The following is a 7364-nucleotide window of genomic DNA, read 5'->3' as shown; positions in this document are numbered from 1 at the left end:
AACCCTAAACCCTAAAACCCTAAAAACCCTAATACCTAAAATCCTAATAACCTAAATCCTAAAACCCTAAACCCTAAACCCCAAACCCTAAACCCCAAACCCTAAACCCCGAAACCCTAAACCCCGAAACCCTAAACCCCGAAACCCTAAACCGAAACCCTAAACCCGAAACCCTAAACCCGAAACCCCAAACCCGAAACCCCAAACCCCAAACCCCAAACCCTAAACCCCAAACCCCAAACCCCAAACCCCAAACCCCAACCCCAAACCCCAACCCCCAAACCCCAAACCCTAAACCTAAACCCTAAACCCTAAATCCTAAACCCTAACTTAGTATCCTTGACCTAATATAATTTACTACTTAGTTAGATTTGATCAATTACTCCAATTAGTCCATCTTTGATTTTAACCCTAAGTCTAACCCAGTTCACTAGCACTTGATTTGAGTTAACCCAAAAATCTCCAAGATTTATGCAATGTCAATTAGATTTTAATTCACAATTCTAAATCACTTCATTCTCAATTAAGTGTAGATTTATGAAAATTTCAGATCATTGCATAAGTTTTGAATCACATGTTAATTACAAACTTTTAGTGCTTAAAACTTATTTTCAAATCTGAGTTTGTCAATTAAACATGCAGATTTTAGATTTAATTCATGTTTAAATCTTATTTAATTTATGTTCATACATCATATATACAAAACTAATATGAATTTAATCTAAGCAACATACATCATATGCATCTGATTTTAAACATTAAAAAACAATTCAGCAATATAAATAGAAGCAGAGAGGCTTGAAGAAATTTTGACTCACGATGGACTGCCTTGGGCTTTTCTTTGTCCTTGTTATTTTGACCCTCCTTTGTTCTGTTTACCCTTTTGCATAGGCTTAGCTAGTGATACTTTAAGATTTACCTGGGCAAAGGAAACACAAAGTGACCACTAAAATCTATCAAAAACGGGGAATAATGTATTATCATTCAACAGATCAATACCGAACCTTTGAGCCACTCTCCGTTATTTGACTCGACACATGAAACAGCAGCCTCTCGCATTGTGTAGTTAACAAAGGCAAAATCTTCTCTTAGCTGATGGGATATTACGTGCAAGGACGATACGCTCAATCTCTCCAAATTTTTTGAAGGATTCCCTCACTTTGTCTTCATTCCAAGATAATGGTATGCCTTCAACATAAACCGATTTTACCTGAACAAAGGCGAGATATGTGGATCACCATATCAAAACAGTAAAGATTTGACAAGAAATTATCAGTGACTAATCAAAGACATCAAAAACATAAAAACAAATTTCTTCTGTGAGACTAATGGGTCATATCCCATAAGATCCCAAAGTGAAAATGGATATCTGCTCCAAATTGCTAGAGAGTGAAAAGTAGAAGTTGGAAAGAGAAAAACAATTATTGGTGAGAACATATTCTGTGCATGCCTAAGCTAGACCACATCACTTTATACTATCAGACAATTAAACAAACTAATAAACAGTTCACTATCTGAACACTATTCAACATCCTAAGAATAATGCAAAGATGGAAGGAAAATTGTTACAAGTAGCCCATAATAATTGGACACAGAATTGGAAAGTTCACAAAAACCCAAAATGACTTCCACATTACAGTCTTTAAAGCTGTTAAGCATAATTTACAGCAGAAATTTTAACATGCCTATGCCTTAGAGTGTGCATGTGTGATTGTGTGGCCATGGTTCTAAATCCCAAGTCATAAGCCATAAGTAAAAAAGTACAGCGCATTATAACACATAAAGCTCCATTCAGAGAAGAAAACGATAGTCTTCGTTGCTATATAAAGTATAAAACTTGTAAAAGACACACAAAAAACAAAAAACACAACAGTTCTAATTACTTGCAATTTTTAAAACCATGTACCAAATTACATGAAAAAAGCCATTTTGTAAGCTCTAGGTGCAAAAACCATATAACAGATTTTGATGTTATGGAGTAGAGCACAATGAGTGATATGCACTTTAATCTGATGAGCAAATTAAAACTTCTAACACATCATAATTTATGGCCTAAAATTATCAAAGCCATCACAAGCGACGGGAAAATAGGGAGGGGTGTAGATGAAAGATAGAGAGAGAGGGAGAGGTGGAGAAAGGTGGGGAGACCTTCTGCATCTCCTCTTTATCTGGATCATTCAATGGCTCAGCCCAAGCAACTTTACTATTCCGACCCTTTCCAAAAGCATCTTTCTTCTAAAGTTTTTTGTATGCAATTTGTGCATCTCTGTTAGTTTCAAGTTCAAGAAATGCAAATCCACAATTGGAATCTGCATTATTAGGATCAGCCATGACTGTGACAGTGTCGATCTTCTCAACTCCAATTTCCTGTAACAGGTTGATGACCTGCTCATCAAATAACATGAAAGAAAATAACTCAGCCAGAGAACAGACCTTTGAGGATATGTCATTAAATAACAGCATATTCTAGCTTTTATTTGTATTATTGACAACTACAAAGAAATTGCTACATAAAAATGAGAAATATACTCACTTCTTCATTTTTCTACTTTTTGTCAATGTTCCCTAGAAATATTGTATCATTCCCTTCAAGAGCTGCAGCTCCACAAAGCTTCCCACAAAGCTTTAATTGCATATCAAAATATCAGAATCAGAATGTCACCAAGATTCATGGCAATATGAAAGGTCCAGATTACTAAATCAAACACATCAAAATGATTCACCCAAGCAAAGTGCATAGGGACCATAAAATACCAAATTTGATGATATAAAGCATCATTAATTTAAAAACAATTAAACCACCTAACAGTATTAAAATAATTAAGCAATAATGATGAAGGCATTGCATGAAGCACAAATACTAGATGATGTTAAAAGTAATGCAAAGGGTAGAAGATATTAATCACCTTTACAAGGATAAGCAATTATCAACAAAGTTATTAGGTTAATGAGAAAAGGCACTTCAGAAATGAGTCATGCGAACATAACTGTATGTGGGATCATACAGTTGAACAAAGCAAATGTCAATCATTACACAACCCTATAGGTTGCATTAGACTACCCAAACAAGTGAGCATAATTATAACCTTGCAACCAATATATTAATTAGATGCTAGCAACCAAAATCTTTTACCAAGGATGACACAAAACATACTAGGACTCAATACCTATACTGATAGGTTACTAGTAATCGTACAAATTAGTATAGTAATATACTAAAGCATAGTATGACTATTGGTTCTGGCACAACAAAAGTGTTCATGAGCTGCACAGCCCGCCCGGTCCACTCAAGCCTGGAACATTTCGGATGGGCCTGAGCTTGAATTTTTAGCCCGACGAACCAAGTCATGCCTAAAATATGAGCCTGCCTATTAAATAGGTTAGGCTCGAGTTTAGATTAGCCCCGCTAGATGCGGATCTTATAAAAATATAATACATATCACAAATGAATGCCCTAGCCCAACATTCGGTCATAGATTTAGGTGTTCGACATCAATTGAGGGCATCTCCTCACCAAGACAACGCCTCTGGCCATCAAGCATCATCCAACGGCCTCTCGATTTCGTCAACGACCCCAACTATTGTACTTGAGGTTGTAGCAGTCCTCAGTGCTAGGATCTATCCACTTCAACGGCTTCTCACTTTCTTACGGGATCAACAATGAAGGATAGACAGCTTGGTGGGGCCTCCAGAAAGGAGGTGCAGACCATAGGTGCCAAAGGAGGCATAGACTTAAGGTAGAATCCCATGGCATCGGATCTTGAGAAGCAAGTGAAACACGAGGTCCTCACAGACCACCCATCCCTCCGTGACAGTGAGTCCTCCCTCACCGTCGTCCGCTCCGGTGTCATCACCCTCCAACCCTTCCTCCGTCGTGCTCACCAGGAGATCATCGACCCCTATCGCCTCATCCAGTCCCATACCCTCTAACTCTCCAAACGCCGACCCCCATCTCCTCCAATCCTCTACCCACCTCCACCTCTCTAGCAATCTCTATGACCTCATGTCCCATCCTGTCTACCACCTCAACCTTGCCAAAGATGCCAATATGATTGCGAGATCGAGCTCCACTACGAGGAGTGCGGCCTTGCCAACATCTCCACCATCAAGGATGAGATATGATGGCTCTTCGAGACCAGCAACAGGCTCCAATCCGAGACCATAAAGACCTCCTGGAGACTTAAGGCACAAACAAGATGGCGGAAGCCCAAAGCCGAGTAAGTATCAAGCTCAAGCCTAGAAAGTAGGCCCAGAGGCCGGGCCAAGTAGGGTGTGGATCCGACTTATTTTAGTTATATCTTAGACTTAGCTCAACTCGAACCCAACCTGGCCCACCTGTTGAACAGATCTATTAGGAACATACCATGTGTTGGTATAATAATGAACCAAGGTGTGTGATAGACCTAGTACCTTACTAATATGGTACAACCAATCCGCATCAATCCACAAATATTGTACTCCAATTCTTGAAGTAACTGCTTTGAAATCTCTTTGGAATCTTGTAACCATATTCGCTCTCTCTTTCTTTTTTTTGAGAGAGAGAGAGAGAGAGCTCTACTTCCTTGCTCCCATACCTGAATTCACTCCAATACTCGCTCACTCAAAATTGCGAATTAGGCACTCCAAGATTATCTTAATGAGGAGGTATATATTATGATCATATCCATTGGTCTACAACTTCAGAACAAGTCCAGCAAGCTATGCAAGCACATTTATGGACTTAACTAATCTCCTCGTCCTTCTTTTGGCTGCATTACCAGTGTGGCATACTCCAAAGATCATACTATATATGCTTAGGAGTTAAGGTTCGCCGTCTCGGTACAAACACTGTACCACTACCATCCTCTGACAACATTGATATGCGATACGATAGTAAGGTTCAGTCTACCGAATGTTGGTACGATATGGTACAACATACCAGTTTGGTACCAGTACGGTACAGTATATCAGGTATGGTATAGTACCAACCAGTACAACAAACCTTGCTTAGATTTCGTATTGTCTTTATCCATTCCCATAAAGAACGGATTGTTAATGTTTTGTGTTTATGTTTCATGATGGTAAGTGGTATAACTCATTTAAAGTCGGCCTAAAACACCATTTAACCTTGGATATGTCTGGCTATCATGGCAGGAATTACAAATTTTATACTCAATTTTATTTTTGGACCATGAAGATAGGTGGGTCTTAAGAAGCAGTGCTGCTTAAAGTATATAGACAAAAATTGACAGGCTTGTTCATCTATATGATGATAGTTTTCTAGAAGTGTTCTTGCAAGTGCCATTAAAATCAATTCAAGTAAAACTACTTTAGTCATGATATTGGATATTAAAGCAATTGCTTTACCGCATTCATCAATCATATATCAATTTAAGAGTTCAAATTTCTTTGAGGAAATTAATAAGTTGTTATAACAACTCCAATATATCAATGGGAACAAAAGTAAGCAAGAAAGCAATTTGAAGTTTGAACTTCAACATATTAGCTGTATAGAGGTAAATGGACATATGATTGCACAATATGGCATTCTTAACCTATTATGTAAGCTCCAAAATAGTTTAGATGGAGGGGGCAAAACTGAAAGTAGAGAGAAATCAGAATCTAAGCCTACAAACAAAAATCACGGCAGCAAAGAACAAAGACTGCAAATACCTCCACTTTCGCAAACTCCGCAACAGCCTTCTTAGCCTGAGCTGCCTCCTTGTACCTCAAGAAACAATACCCTTTGTTCTTTCCTGTTTGTCCATCCATCATCATCCGCACCTCCACAAGCTATCCAACCTTCCCAAACACCTTTCTTATGTCTTCCTCCTTCGCATCTCTATCCAGCCCTCCAATGAAGATCTCCATCTTCCTCCGCCGTTGTCGCTCTGATATCCCTGCTTCCTCATCTCTAGGAGCAGCTACCGTTGCCGCCTCCACTCCCTCTCCCCCATCCTGTTCTGCTGGAAGATTCTTGTTCTCCTCTCTAGAAACAAGATTCTCCGTCTCCATTGCATCCTCCTGCCGAGCAGGAGCCTCGACAGCTGCCGCATCAGAACTAGGATTTTCGGATTCAGGCTGCTGGGCAGGGGTTTCTTCTGCTGCCGCCGCCAGTAAGTCTCCTGCTGCTTCTTGGGCTTTCTCCTCCTCTTTGGCCGCAGGCGATGCCTTTGGAACTCATTTCTTGATGATCTTCTTCTTCACCACCTTTACCACCCGGGTGGTCTTTCTGGTGGGTTTCGTGGCAGTTTCCAGGGGTCCCACCGCAGGAGTTTCCGATGCCGCAGGTTCAGAGGCCTCCATGGAAACATTCTCCGGCACGACGGCGGGTTCCGCCGTGGGGGTTTCAGCGGCAGCCGGTCCGGACGCCTCCGGAGTGGCCTCGCATTCAAAGGCCTGCATAGAGACATTCTCCGGCGAAACGGCGGGTTCCGCAGGGGGGGTTTCAGCGGCAGACGGTCCGGAGGCCCCCGGAGTGGCCTCGAGGTGGCGGCCGGCTCCGAGGCCGAAGTTTCAGTGGAGGCGGGTTCCGGAGTGGTGGCGGGCTCCTTCACGGGGGTTTCGGCGTCGGCCGGCGTTGGGGTGGCGGAGGGGGTAAATTGGGAGGTGGGGGCCTCGGCGGCCACGGAGGAGGGAGGGGAGACTTCGGAGACGGGCGTTTCGGCAGCGGCGGCAGCGGCGGCAGCGGGGGATTTGGATTTGGAGCCGGGGGTTTTGGATTTGGGGGTGGATTTGCGGACGGTTTTGACGACTCGTCTCTTGGGAGCCATTGGGACGGGAGAGATTTCTAGGGTTCCGAACGGAGAGGGTTTGGCTAAACGCTAAGGAGCGAAGGGGAGGAAGGGGAGGAAGGGGGGAAATTACCGAAAGGGAGGGTGGTTTTATTGCCCGTTTAGCCCCTGGCGGCCCGCAGAAAACCGGATCAGGATGCAAGAAGCCTTTCCCACACATGGTAAGGTAGAAAGCCGCTTGGGCGGGAACGGGAGTACGCGGTAGCCAGACCACATTTCAAATTTGCGTGAAATAAACTCACGTGCGTGGGAACGAGGGAGCGATGAGATTGAGAGGTTTCGGAAGCGGCATGATGGTTTGATTTGTTGACATTCACACATGCAGATCAATATGCGATGATGAATGAATGGTGGACAGGACGCTATAGACAGGAGGCATAGAACCATCTTGTGGTAGACGTTTGTTATGACCGGGCTGCTTGATCAAATTTGGGTTTCATAAAGTGGTCAAAATAGTTTGACATCAGTACATAATAATTATTAGATTAACTGGAATCTATATGTCTTGTTTAAAAATTATTCATATCAGACCTTAAAAAAAAAGTTTTTTACATAAATATCCTTATAAATATCAAATTTTACATGAATACC

This window comes from Phoenix dactylifera, chromosome 7 (genome assembly GCF_009389715.1).
Source record: "Phoenix dactylifera cultivar Barhee BC4 chromosome 7, palm_55x_up_171113_PBpolish2nd_filt_p, whole genome shotgun sequence".
Classification (NCBI taxonomy): Eukaryota; Viridiplantae; Streptophyta; class Magnoliopsida; order Arecales; family Arecaceae; genus Phoenix; species Phoenix dactylifera.
The sequence above is the reverse complement of the archived record's forward strand: the minus strand, read 5'-3'. Positions refer to the sequence as shown.